This window comes from Sarcophilus harrisii, chromosome 1, assembly GCF_902635505.1.
Source record: "Sarcophilus harrisii chromosome 1, mSarHar1.11, whole genome shotgun sequence".
Taxonomy (NCBI): Eukaryota; Metazoa; Chordata; class Mammalia; order Dasyuromorphia; family Dasyuridae; genus Sarcophilus; species Sarcophilus harrisii.
In genome coordinates, this window is record NC_045426.1 from 18,097,041 (window position 1) to 18,112,095 (window position 15,055).

A 15,055-nucleotide genomic window follows, 5' to 3' on the forward strand; every position below is an offset into this window, starting at 1 on the left:
ATAATGAGATGTTAAGTGGTAGTCAGGGTGGATTTGCCTCAAACAAATCTTCCCAAACAAACCCATTTCCTCCTTGGTTCCTTTGACCTTTGACACTGGGAATTTGGATTTTTCAGATGTCTCCTCCCTTCATCACCAGGAAGCTTCTCTAATGTTCTGATTGATTCTCATTCAAAAAGACAGAACAGACACATCAGTTTGGGTTGAGCCCCTTTCATTTGTCTGACGGCAGAGATTTGGAACCAGTCATTTCTCCAGGGTCCTTCGGCCTCTGGGATTGTGGGATTTATTAAACAGAAATGGCCACCCACTTCAATATTTTCTACACGGTTCAGAACATCGATAGTGCTCAGTAGCCGTTGCTAAGAAATGAAGAGCCTCTGGGCAGGTGTTCCCACCAGAAGTGTGGTTAGCATGAGCTGTGCTGGGCTCCAACCGGGTGCAGAGCTACACAAAGCAAGCCTAAAGGCGGGCTCCCTGCTCCCTAGCAGCTTACAGTCTGAGAAAGACAAGAAATAAGAAAGGAGAAGGCAATAATATCAACGGCCATTTCAAAAACTCTCTGATGTTTGCAAAATGTTACAACAATCTCAACCCAGTGAGGGAGTTGCCACAAAGATATTTTCTGATTTTCTTCAAATCCCAGCTCAAATCCCTTCTGCTTCAAAAAGCTTTCTCAGTCCTGCCTCTCTTTGTCCCTGCTGTTGATTTTCTCTGCAATAATATTCATATTATTGTATTCATTCATCAATTAATTCATTATTCATTGTTCATTCATTAACTCATTACTTTTATGTTAATTATTTATTTTTATTATTTATAGAAGGGAATATAGTTGTTAGATTGGGAGTTCCTTGAGAGCAGGTACTAGTTTTTGCCTTTGTATCATCAAGGCTTAGCACCATGTCTGGCCTGTCAAAGTGCTTGAAGTATGTTTCTATCCCACATCACATCTCAGGGAAATAGAAGGAACATTAGATCAGGCTTTAAAAGTCTTGGGTCTGCACTCCCTTTTTGAGTCACTCAAAATCTTCTTAGTCTGTTTCATCATCTGCAAACTGGACATTGCAAGAATTAATAGGATTATGTCACTGGGTTGGATCAGGAAGTATCCTTTAAGACCATCTTGCCTTTACAGCCCATTTTACAGATGAGGGAACCATATGCCTCCACAATCTTCACTGGGCTTGCTTTTCCCTCTCTGATATGGAGAAGTCCCCCGTTCTTTTCTTAGAGCAGGGAAGGGCTGGACATCCAATCTCCAGTTGCCTCAATGTACCCCAAGGAGACAACTTGGCAACTGTATACTTAATCCCATTCAACAACATTTATTAAAAGTTCCTACTAAGTGCTAACCTGGATGCTGTGGATATACACAAAACGGTCTCCACCTTGGAAGAGCTTACAGTTAATGGAGGGGGAAACAACATGTCCACAAGTAAACACAAAGTATATTCAACGTTATAAACAATATTTCAAGAGACAGAAAATGCCCCAAACTGGGGGCAGGGGTGTGTTTGCTGGGGGAGGTGGGGGAGAAGTCAGAGGTATAGGAAGTGGGAAGTAAAATCCATGTTCTACTTTGGAGAAAGTTAGAGATGTCAGGAGGCAAAGGGAAGGAGAAAGAGGTGCCATCTCTCAATGGAGCATCACTTTGCAAAGACGTGCAAGTGGGTTGGAAATTTGGCTGGGAAGAAGACAAATTCAGCTGGACCACAGTAGTCGTGGGTAGTGAGTCTGGAAAGAGGCTGGGACCAGTTTGGGAAGGGCAGTCAGAGGAACTTGTGTTTGACCCCGCAGATAATAGGTCATCACTGGAGGTGGCCAGGAAGGGGCCGGTAATATGAGCAGACTTTCACTTTAGGCAGTTTCAATTAAACCCTCTCAGCTGATTTCTGAGTAAAGAGCTGGGGTAGATGCATTTAAACTAGAAGCCCTCTTAACCTGACATCTATGAATCTGTTTTGTAAAAAAAATTTCCATAATTCTCTTTCAATTTGATTTATTTCCTTTGTATTTTTATGCGTTTATGAATATTATTCTGAGAATGCTTCCATTGACATTGCCAGACCACCAAAGAGATCCATCACCCAATACACACACACACACACACACACACACACACCTGCAACCTTGCAGGTAGTCCTAGGTGTATGTACCCAGGAAGATCTTGATGTGATCGCAGCTCTTTTGCCCTCCCTGGGCTGCTGAAGGTTCTCAAGCCTAATGAACAGGAGAAGGAAAGTTTTCCCAGTCTCCCACTCCATCCTCCCATGCTTGAAATTCTAGTGGGCAGAAGAGGAAGCAAGTCTTAAGCTTGGTCACCCAGGGCCGCTCTGTGGTTCTTTGCAGACGAGATTCCGCCTTGTCGGTCACAAAGGCCAATTTTTGGCCAAGGCAAAGTTCCTCTGGGTGAACGCCTTAGGTGAGTTTGTTCATTTTTAGAATTTCTCAATTGATCTTGGCTCTCTCTGAACTGCAGAATTTCCAGGGAGCTCAACAGTCATTGTTTAATCTCTACTCATTTTTGTGAATATCTACCCAACTTTCTCAGGTTTTTTCTGTTCACTTTCTCATTGACCACAGTACTTATGTGATATAAACTGATAGAAACATAGATTTAGAGCTAGAAGGGACTTTAAGAGGCCACGTGACCTACCCCACCTTCCATTATACATATGAAGAAACTGAGACCCAGAGAAGGTAAGCATCTCACCCAGAGTCACACAGCTAGAAAATGATTAAGGTGGGATTTGAATTCAGGTCTCATATCCAGAACATTACTCCATTCCCTCTCTCTAACAGAGCAGAGAATAGTCAGATTTCAACGTATAGATGCTGCTAATTAAAGATCACTAATTGAATATGAAGGAATTATTAAACTAAGTCAGGATTCCTTCTAAGTGCTTGATATAAGAATGGATTGTAAAGGTTTCTACATTAAAGTGGTAATTCCCCATCCAAAGTGTTAAGTGATGATGATGATGATAATAATAAACCAGATGAGATTATTATTATTATTATTATTATTATTACTTGAGGATAATTCATTTGGGGCCAGGGATTGCTGAGCAGTGCCGCCACAGATAATTCACTTAAGACTGTGATTCTCACACTTTTGGGTCCCAGAACCGTTTTATACTCTTAAAAATTACTGCTGAGTCCCTGAAGAGCTTCTGTTTATATGGACTTTAGCTGTTGATAATTACTTAGAAACTGAAATATCTCAGTATTATTATGAAATTAGTTTTTTGACTTTCTAGACTTTCTGAAGGTCTCAGGGATCACCAGAAGCCTCCATCTGAGAACAGCTCCTGAAGGACCCGGGAAGCTGCTGCTGTTTGGTGCTATTTAAGGCTCTCCTGGGTCCTTCAGGATGGTCATCCATGATGGGGAGGTCTCCAATTCCCTTTAGCCTCAGTCTGGTTTATTATTGTTGATTCTTTTTTTCCTTGGACCTCTCATCTCTGCTTAAGTTGATAATTCTTAGCTACTCTAGCAGGGAGGAACTTATTATTTTGGGAGGGGAACATTTGATTATCTTTCATCTGGGACATCTGGGAGACATCTGGGTTGGGCTATTCAAATTCCTGGGGCTATTTATTAAAACGTGAAGAGGAGCAGCTCAGAATGCTGGGAAGACTGCAAATCCTGATGCTGATCCTGTCCTTGCTCCTTATTAATTGTGCAGCCAGGTAAGTCTCTTTGCCCTCCCCTCCAAATAGAATTGGACAGGGAGATGCCCTAGATGACCTTTTGAAATTATTTCCGGTTCTAAGATTTATGGTCCCAAGATCACCTGGATAGAGCCGTGTCTCCTTGGAGACATTTGCACCCCCGAAAAGAGAGAGCTGCAGACCTTACTCCATGATTAATAACAGTGATAAGATCAATAATAACATAATAAAAATGGTTTTAAAATGTTGAGAGCAAGAGCTTGTTCAAGAGAGATAGAAACATACATGTGAGTGTGCATGCAGACACACGTGCATATACACACGCTCACATATTCCCACATACAACTTCTGGGTCAGCAAACTGACAAGTAATTTAACCTTAGAAACTAAGACTGGGGTTGGGTAAAGCACGTTGATGATGGAATATAACTTCGAGCGGAGACAGCAATAATTTTAAGGTCCTCTGACTTGGGGTACTTCTGTTCTAACACTGTCAGGGATGCTAAAGTTTTCAGGCTTTGGAATCTGTGATCCCGAGGTCCCCCCGCCAACCCTGGAGTGCTATTGTTCGGACAATCTGTTCACCAATGATTGTAAAAGTCTTCTGGCCTAGGAATATAATATTTCTTCCCTTCAATTTAGGGCAGATATATTAGCGATCCTGAGACTATTGGTCTGACAATCTTGTTTGTCAATGATTCGAAAGTCTTCTGGTTTTTGGATAATCCTACGTCTGCTGGTCAGTGACAACCAATTCCCGAGACCACTCCTCAGTTGTACATCTGGCCGTGATATAAGAATTGGATAAAAGGGTCTCCTTGCCTCTGGTTCTTTGCTAAATTCATTTGGAATTTTACCCGCTTCAGTTGGCATTATAATTACAATAAACTTTGCTCCTTGACTTGGAGATAGGTTTAAGCCCAAAAATTCTTTTTGAAACACCTCGCAACACTGGTCTGTGATCCCCAGCTTTTAGGGGTCCCCTTCTCAACCTCAGCACTCGGAAGACTCAAAAAAACAGCCGACCATCTTCCTCCTCCTCCTCCTCAGTCAGCTCATCTTCCTGCCCTTTTATTGCAACCTTCAAGGAGCCCAAGGGCAGGTACTTAGTTAAAGGGGATGCATCACTTCACTGGCAGTTGGCCAGCAGGGGCCTTTGAGGATGTCTTCTAATTTCTCCTGAAGGGAGCAGGAGACTTGGGGTCCCCAGGCTTACAACTGTCTGCCAACCTTCAGTAACATTCAAGATTTTGAGTGGGGGAAAAAGGGTGCAGCAGCCTGAACAGCTCAGTTTCCCAGGATTAATGGTCCAGCCTTCACTTTGAATCTCTCACCTTGCTCAGTTTTCCATTAATACAGGAAAAATTATTAATCAAAGGTTGATTTTTTTTAAGCCAGCGTGGCTTTTATCCCCGCTTTTGGAAGCCATCCCTGAAAATTCTCCTCCCTATTGAATCTTTTTCAAATTAAACATCAGGGGAGAAAATCCCTGAAATTTCGTAAAGATTTCTGGTGGCTGTCCCCAAAGGGGCCATCGTGGTTTCAGAGAAGGACTACCTGTTCTTCCCGATCGCCTTTGGGTCATATGTCAGAGGGAAAAGTCTCCTCGTATGAGATCTGACAGGCATGCTTGCCTGAGGAAGCCAAGAGGAAACCCACCGTTCATATGACTAATTAGATAGACTCCATGCTGGGCTGCTCTTTTTGATGCTGGTCCCGGGACTAATTGTTAGTTTGTTCCTCAGTCAGGGGAGGTGGAGTTCAAATGGCTGGGCATTAGCATTCCTGACCCTGGACTGATGCAAAGTGACAAGGAGCTGGAGGAGGAAGAGGGGCTCCCGGGGGACATTTCCAAGTTGTTGAAAAAGAACGACTGGAATACAGGGAACAGAATTCAAAGGACTGCGATTGTCACTAGTCACCAGTGGTTCTGAAAACTGCCCAAGAAACTGAGGCAAACCTTGTCCTTGGATCTTTAAGAGCTTCCGTGGTCATCTGAATGACCAGAATTCCATGGGAAAATGGAGTAAAAAAGTGGCTTATTTGATACAGAGCCAGGGAGCCTCAGGGTCACTTGCTATGACTGGACATGAGTCAGTCTTCCAGCCTCAGTTTCTTCATCTGTAAAAGCTGGTTGCTAATAGGAGCATCAATATAAATCAGATTCTATATGTAAAGGGCCTTGTGAATCGTAAATCAGAGGCTGCTCTGACAGACTCCTTAAGTGAGGAGAGTGGTCACTTGATCTCTCCATGTTCCAAGTTCTCTAAGACAAGGAACTGCAGAGAAGATGCCGATTTGCACTATGGGAGGAAGCTTCCTTACCTGGGAATTCCCTATAACAACAATTCTCAAAGGTTTTGGTCTCAGAGCCCCTTTTTGTGTACTTAAAATTTACTGTAGACTTCACAAAAGCTTTTGTTTATGTGTGTCTGTCAATAGTTATTGCATTACAAATACAAGTATCAGAGTATTATTATGAAAGTAGTCTTGACCTCACAGATCCCTTCAAAGGCCTTCAGATTACTCCTTGAGAATTCTGCTTTAAATTAATAAAATTCCAGGGCCCATCCCCATCACCTGTGCAACAGGTATCGCACTGCATAGAGAGCAGCTCCAGAAGCCGGGAGGAACTGAGTTCATATATTTAGCTTCAATTCAGTCGAGTTCAATTGAATTCAAAAATTCAGCTTCAAATATTTACTTACCCAAAGTCAGTTAGCCTCTTTGTGCCTCTGCTTCTTCATCTGTAAAATGTGGATAATAGTAGCACTTATCTCCCAGGGTTGCTGTGAGAATCAAGGCACCTAGCAAGTCTAGAAGTGAGGTATAAATGCTAGCTCTTGTTCTTGTTAAATGGTGTTCAAATAGAAAGAGAAGTTCTTAACAATGGGCATAGAGAGTATATCACCTCCAGAGAGGAAAAGGCCAGCTTTTGTGGTATTTTGCTCCACCTTTCAAGGCCTGAGTTTCCTCATCAACAAAATGATAGATTTGATGAACTCATACCTAAACCAGAGAGAGCCCAGACTATAGCAGAGCTCACATTGTACCTTATATGTCATAGCTAGGTAAGTCACTTAACCTCTTTGCGTCTCAATTTCCTCATCTCTAAAATGGGAGTGATGATAATAACATTTACCTTTTAAACTTGTTAAGAATTAAATGAGATAATATATGTAAGTACTTTGCAAACCTTAAATTATTATTTTTATTTTTTGTTATTCTCAGATATATTTATTTTTCTCAGAATAGGAAAAAAATTTTACAAAGAAAGAAGAGCTCATACTTACAAGAAACAGAGACTTTTAAGTTCTCAAAGATCCTTGCCTGTATTATCTGATCAGAAGCACAAAAAAAAATCAAAACAAAACAAACAAACAAACAAAAACCTTATGAGGTAGGTACTACAAGTATTATTATCACCATTTTACAAATGGGAGAATTGAGGGTCATTATGGGAGAAGTGTTAGCAAGTGTTAGAGGTAGGATTTGAACTCAGGACTTCCTTATTCCAAATCTAGCACTTTATTTTCTTTTTTTTTCTTTTTTTATTTTATTTTTTAATAGTCTTTTATTTACAAGTTATATGTATGGGTAATTTTACAGCATTAACAATTGCCAAACCTTTTATTCCAATTTTTCCTCTCCTTTCCCCCACCGTCTCCCCCAGATGGCAGGATGATCAGTAGATGTTAAATATATTAAAGTATAAATTAGATACACAATAAATATCCATGATCAAACCATTTTAGCACTTTATTTTCTATGCCATTGTGTATCCTGATTATTACCGATAGAATCATGATTAGGATTCAGGGCTAGATTCTCTATTGCTCACAATAAGCATCCTTTCAAGGATTTGCCTTGTTGAAAAGATGAGATTTTCCCTTTCAAGTTGCAAATCTGAACGGCATTTTTATTTTGTCTTGTTTTATTTTAAGAAGTTCGAGGCTCCCCAGTCATTGTGGTTAAATCTGATATTCTTTTTTGTATGTGTGGAAAAAGCATGTGGGCAGTGATCAAGCTACCGCTGATTTATCTGGTTGTTGGGGCGTTGATTTCCCATTTGCTATTGATTGAAACATTCACTTAATTCTCGGTTATAGAGATCTCGATGTCAATGTCGGGTTTTAATTGATGATAGTCTCAGCCACAGGAGATAATCAGACTTTACAGAATGCCTTCAGTGTGGGGGCAATAATGTTAATAGCCCTTTAATTTGTATGTTTTATAGCTGTGGCTACAAGAATCATGGAGTCAGCCGCCGGAGAAGAGAAGGCTCTGTCTGAGGCGATGAAACAGAGAAAGGCTTTGAGGTAGCTCATCCCCTTCTTGGAATAGCTATTAGACGAAGGAGAACTTCACAGTATTTTGTAGCTGGAAAGAACCCTAAAAGTCATCTAACTCATATCCCCTCATTTTACAGATAAGGTAACTGAGGCAGAGATATGTAAGTGTCAAGGTTGCCCAACTACTTTCTTTGTGGTAGAACCAGGATGAAAATCCAGGCTTGCTTCCATTCTCCAAGGCCATGGATGCCCAGCACATGTAACCTGAGTGTTAAATGGAGCTCCTCGACCCCTTTACTCATGTTTTTGACCTTGGAGATGGCTTCTATAAGCACGGGGCTTACACCCAGAGAGTCTCTTTGGGGATTTTTGAAATAGAATCATGTCTAAGATATTTGATTCAAGAAGAGAACATGGGGGGTTTGAGTCCAAGCTCTGTCATTTATAAGCTTTGTGACTCGGAACAGGTCACTTCTCTGTTTCTTCATCTGTAAAATGGGAGGGTTGAACTACCTTTGAATGACCTCTGAAATCCTGTTTGGATCTAAATCTATAATTTTATTTGCCAACAAATCTTTGACTAAAAAGCACATTTATAACAAAGCACAAAGTCACAGAGACGGAGCTTGCCTTTAATCTCAGTAAGCAAAGCCATAGGGCCATTTTTCTTCTCTCTTCCCAGAAGGGCTCGGACCCCACCTCCAATTGGTTTCTCACATAAACAAACTCAAAACCCCAATAAGGAAAGTCCTGTAGGGTGAATGGGTCTGGGGGTTGGCTGGGACAGCATCTACTGAGGCTCCTCACTCGCTTCCTGTGATTCCAGCGGCGAGTTTATCCACTTGCCTTCTAGGTCCCAGTCCAGCATCGCTTGACACTGACTGTCAGGGAGAGATCAGGGTAGTTCTGGCCACATCATCTGACTCAGAGACACTGTCAGGGAGCCAGCTGCTAGTGTCTTTATCCCTGCTCTGTCATTACCAATCAGTGCCATAACTTGCCAGATGCCCCCGCTATCTTACCTTCTTATCCACAAACGTAGCTCGCCTCCTTCCTCTGAGTAATCCCTGTTTTCCTTCAGAGTCTCAAGCCCATTGAAATATGGGAAAGTAAGTCCTTTCCTATCAACAGTCTGATTATATATATGTAATCTATGTTTATTACATAGTATAATTATATAGAGATTTATTTATAGAATTTATACAGATAGGGGTAAGAAGAAGATATATAGATATGGGTATATATACATATGCTGGAGAAGGAAATGATAAATCACTCCAGTATCTTTGACAAGAAAACCCCAAATGGGTCATGAGGAATTACTCGTGATTGAAATACTAAACCACAGCAACAAAAATACATGTAAATATAAATTTGGGTTGTTCAAGTCTGCTTTGGGGATCCAAATTATATTGTGTTTACTAAAAATCTTTCTTTATAAAACAGAATAATTAATTGTTGTGGCAATAAATGCTCTCAAGTTTTATACATCAGTAGATATTTACACTCTTTTAAAACTTAAATTAGAAAAGAAATTTTTAAAGAGAGAGTAGAGTCTCTTGTCTTACCCAGGATGGAAAGGGAGAGGCTAATCATAGGCTCAGTCCCACTCTGATAAGCATGGGTACTTGACCTGATCAAGTTCCTTCCTAAGGAGGATGATGGTCCGGAGTCCCCCACTCACCAAAAAAATCTACAGGGGTATCAGAAGGAAGAGAAATCCTTCTCTGATGTTCCCATGGAAGGGGAAGGAGATCAATTCAATCTCACCACATTGATGCAAATGGTACAGCTCTGAACTCCCGAGCTTGAGGTCCACCAGATTCAGCACCGCCCCCGCTCCCAGGGTAGCTGAGATTAGGGAACATACCCCATATCCATCTGTTTTCACTCTGCCAGAAAGAACCTTTCTAATTAAGAGCTTAATGAAGGTTTAAATGATGTGCCCAGAGTCACATAGCTAGTATGACAATCATTGTGTGTCATATGGGCTTATATATATATATATATATATATATATATATATTACTTTTCTTAAGGGTAGGGCTAAGGGCCTATTATCCTTGCAAGTTCTGTTTAGTAAATCCTGGATATTTATTTCCTTTCTTTGTGAATTTATGAAGATAGAACTGATCTCCTTCCCCTTCCATGAGAACATCAGAGAAGGATTTCTCTATCCTCTGATACTCTCGTAGGCATCTTGGGATGCTTGACTAAAGTGAAGAGGAGAATGAGATTCACTCGTTGCCCACGCTTATGTTTTTCTTAGCGATTTGTTTCCAACTTGGTCATCATTACTCTGAGTTGTATATTTGAATACTAAGGTCTCACTATTGGGTCACTCCTTAGAGAAGAGCTTATTTCTGAGCTGTCTTCCTAAGCAAAACAAAACAAAACAAATCTTTATACTCACTAAAACCTCCTTCTAACCCACCTAGATGGAATCGGTTGTTCACATTTATTGTCAAAGGTCAAAATATGGCTATCTTATTTCATTCTAAAGTTCTGGTTTAATGTTCATTGAGGAGCGCCAGCCAATGAATCAATCAGCATTTGGTAAGCACCTTCCATGAGCTGGCGTTGGCCATTCTTGGATATTTTGGTCCATGTGGGATGTGGGCATCTCTGCCAATGATCAGATCCAACCAACCGGTACTTGTTCTTTCCATGTTCTCCTGTCACCCTCTGGTGAGGGGCCACCCATTTTAGGGGAGGGGGCTCTCCTCCAAATGCCTTCCATCGTGTGGTTGCCATGTGGCTGTCCCTCAGGTATGGCTCCCATTGGCTACAGACCCCTCCCTTGTTTTCTCGCCCTCCATCTCTCCGATGAGGTCATTTTCACCGCTTCTTCTGCAGTTCCTCCTTGGCGAGGCTTGGAGGCTGCTTCCATCCACCATTAGTCTCTCTGTTGCCCTTTGGGTGACCCTCGACTTTAATGCTTTGGAGACTGATGTTCCAGGACTTGCCGCCGAGCCTATCAATGGAAGTATATTGTTGTCAAAGAGATGAGCCTTTGTTTCAGGGAGAAGCTTGAGGTCATGAAAAGCATGGTGTAATTTCCCAAAGGCCCCAGCCCACTCGCCTCTTCCTGTTCCACTCTGAGGCCATCTCACTGTCCATTTTTGGTGTTGGCTCAGGACACGGATACCGCGTCCAAAAACATCAACATTCTGTGTTGAAATGGCTTTCGTTTGGACAACTGGTAAGCCTCGTCTGAAAGCTGGATTTCTTTATAAAGAATGGATTTATTTTCAAGAGCATGATCCCATATTCCAGTTGACACAGACCAGACTTCCAGAAAAGCGTGAGCAGGACATCGTGGCCTTGAACTCCTGCCTCTGACACTTAGTGACTAGGATGTGTTCCCCAGAAAGTCACACAAACTTTGTGTCCTCTGGGCAATGCTTTAAGACCATAGGTTACGTACATTGGCAGAAAAGGTGCCAGGTTGCACTGGTAGAGTGAATTTCCTTACCTGGGAGTTCCCAATGACAAGGACATCCCAAGTTCAGTTTCTATCCTTATACTTCCAATTTAAAAAAATTCCAGGAAAGGTTTTGTTCAACCAGGAACCTGTAAGGTATATATTAAATTTATAAACATTCATTCAGCTCCCACTAGGTATCAAGTACATACTAAGTGTGACGAAGACGAGACATAAACATCAATGAAAGCTCCTGTTCTCAGGGAGCTTACATTCTACCCTGTGTGAAGTACAAAATCTAGTCCTGAAAAGTGAGCGCTTCCAAAATCACTTTTCTCTTTCCCTGTCTTTGATCTCTTATCCTAATGGTCTTGAGACTTCCCACCTGAATTCTCTTCTACTTGCATGATACATCCTTGAGCTGGGATCATGGAGTGATTCAAAATGTCATCAGAAGCCTGATTCTCATTGTGTACATTCGCTGATGGTAAAGAACCGGAGACTTGGAGATGTCTTGTCCCACCTTGGAATTTGGGAACTGCCTAAGGTAAGTGATAACAACAACAACCAAATAATGCTTGTGAAACATTTTATGCATTATCTTATTTGGACCCAATAAAGCCTTAGGTTGTTATTCAGTCACTTAGTCATGTCTGACTCTTCATGACCGCAATTGGGGTTTTCTTGGCAAAGATACTGGAGCAGTTTGCCATTTCCTTCTCCAGACCATTTTACAGAAGAGGAAACTGAGGCAGACAGGGCAAAGTGAATTGCCCAGAGTCACACAGGCTGGATTTGAACTCACAAAGAGGAATCTTCCTGACTCTGAGTCTGGTACTCTATCTACTGCAGGACCCAAGTGCTCTAGGGAGGTAGATACTATTATTAGGATCATTGTAGAAATAAGGAAATTAAGGCAGGGAGAGGATACATATTATCCCAGATCATACAACTAGTAAGTGCTTAAGGCCAGATTGAGCTCAGATATTCCTGACTCCAAGAACAGCGCTCTATCCCCTCTTCTCCTAGATGGTCCTATAGAAAGATCCAATCTGGTGCTGGATCAAAAGTCATAGTTCACAAACATTCTTAATATTCCTTCCCACAAGTCCTACTTTTATGACTTATTATGGCATCCTCTGACAGCTTCTACCAAGTTTTTTTTTAAGACTTCTATTATGATCCTGGTCAAAGATTATTTCCACCACAGGAGCAGTGTAACCTAAGTATAAAAAGACTCATCACCATGATTAACTCTTGGTTATGGTGACTCATGAAACAAAGAAAAATACAAAATAGCCTTATTCCTTTGTGGCTCCCATTTGCTTCCACAGTGATGGTGACATAACGAGAGAGAAGGGGGCAGAGGGTGCTAAGAATTGCTATTTTTAGACCCTCTAATAAACACTGATTTCATCCTTGGTGCTCTAAACATCCAACAACCCATGAGTTGGATCTTGTCCAGTGGCCAATGAGTCAATGTACTATTGGAGGAACTAAACCACATCGGTATTGACATTTTCATAATAAACAAGGCCAAAAGACAGAAGGAAATTGCAAGTAAATTGAAAGATGTCTCACGTGTTGGAGAAACACAAAGGAGTGGGTTTCATCGTGCAATCAATGGCAATATCATCTTATCTGGCGTTGCTCATAAGAAGCACAGGCAAAGAAACTGCTAATTCGATTAGACAAGCATTAATTGTTTCTTGATCTTGTGTCACTTGGGTGACCTTGTGCAAGTTCCTCCAGTTCTGAGAGACACAGTTTCCCCCTCTGTAAAAAGAAGAGATTTTATTGCAAAGCATCTGAGGTCCTTTCCAGCTCTCAATCTAGGAGTCTATATCACTTGGACATGTCATACAGTCTCCCTGAGCCTCAGTTTCCTCCTCTATAAAAGTTAGGGTTGGGACCAAATTATTTCCAAGGTCACTTCTTTTTCATTTATTTTTAAGTTTTAAAATTTTACGGTCTGTTTCTCTTCTTCCCCCTCTTATTAAAGAAGACCACCATTTGACACAGATTTAAAACTGTATAAAATTATACGATGTGTATTTCATTTTATCTGTTCTTTCTCTTCCTTCGGAGGTTTTTTACAGTAGTTGATTCGAGTATTTACTCAGAAAAACTTGATGGTTCACACTTATTCATCAAACAACATTGTTACTGTCCACAACATTCTCTACGTTCTACAGACTTTCCTTTTTCCCTGTTTTATGCAAGTTTCCAAGATCTGTTCCAGCTCTGAATCTATGGCCTCGTGATGCTTGGAGAAGGATCATGGTCCCTGTGGTCACCTCAGGTTTGTGCTGTTCCCCTTATTCTGTAAGGAAAAGGCCTCAGTTTCTGGCTGGGACCATGTCATGAGAAGATCCAGTGATCACACCAGCTCTGAGACCAATCTTTTATTCCTGTTAATACTTTTTCATCCCTGTTATTTTTCCTTTAACAGAAAATTAGAGGGAGCACATTTCTTCATGCTTTAGCAGAACTTTGGATCAGAACCAGAACTTGGGTTCCTGATAAAATCCCTCTCAGCTCTCATGTACTAATACTTCCATGTGAGAAACAATAATGAAATCACAGATTCCCAGAGTTGGGAGAGACCTCAGTAGTCACCTAGTCCGACCCATCCCTGGACAATAATTCCTTCTGCAACATACCCAACAAGAGGTCATCCATGTCTGCTTGAAGATCCCCAAGGACAGGAACTTATAGTACCCCCTGGGCAACTCATTTCACTAGTGGACAAGTCAGATCCTTAAGGATATCAGATGTTGTGATTCTATTTCTTTTTTTGCTCAGGCAATTGGGGTTAAGTGACCTGCCCAGAATCACACAGCTAGGAAGTGTTAAGTGTCTGAGACCAGATTTGAACTCAGGTCTTCTTGACTTCAGGACTGGTGCTCTATCCACTGTGTTATCTAGCTGCCCTTGTGATTTTACTTCTGAATGTAAATTCTGAAGAGGAAAATCTAAATTGTCTTCTTTCAACTTCTTCCCATCGCTCCTCTTTCTTCTTCCTGAAGCCAAAAAGAGAACATCTGAACATTTTCCTATAACACCTTTCAAACATCTGAACACAGATTATCATGCTTCCTTAACCCTGCTCTCCTCATTCCTACCCCATACAAATCTTCTTTTTTTCCAGATTAAATAAAATCAGTTTCTTCAACCAGTCCTCACAGGGCATTAACTCAAGGCCCTTCACTACCCTAGTTGATCTCCATTGCTAGGGATGCTCCCCAGATTGATAATGTCCTTCTTAAGCCATGGCGCCCAGATGGGCATACAATGCTCCAGCTATGTCTGAATGGGACATAACACATAGGAATGAGCAATCCATTATTCTTGGAAGTTCTGTCTTTCTTAGGCCGATATTGCATTCACTTCTTGGGCCTCCGGATCATCCTGCTTATTGATTCACATTGAATTTGCTGCCCACTAAGATTCCCAGGTCTTTTTCAGACAAACTATGTCTAACCACGTCCCTTCCCCCCCCCCCCATTTCTGATGTTGATTTTTTGAATCCAGATGTGAGACTTGACATTTATTCTTATCTGCTGGTACTCTAACATGGCTAGAACTTTCTGCAGCCTAGCATCCCTTATGTGAGCTCTTTTCTCTGATAGCTTTGTGTCATTTGACAAAAATAAAAGGGA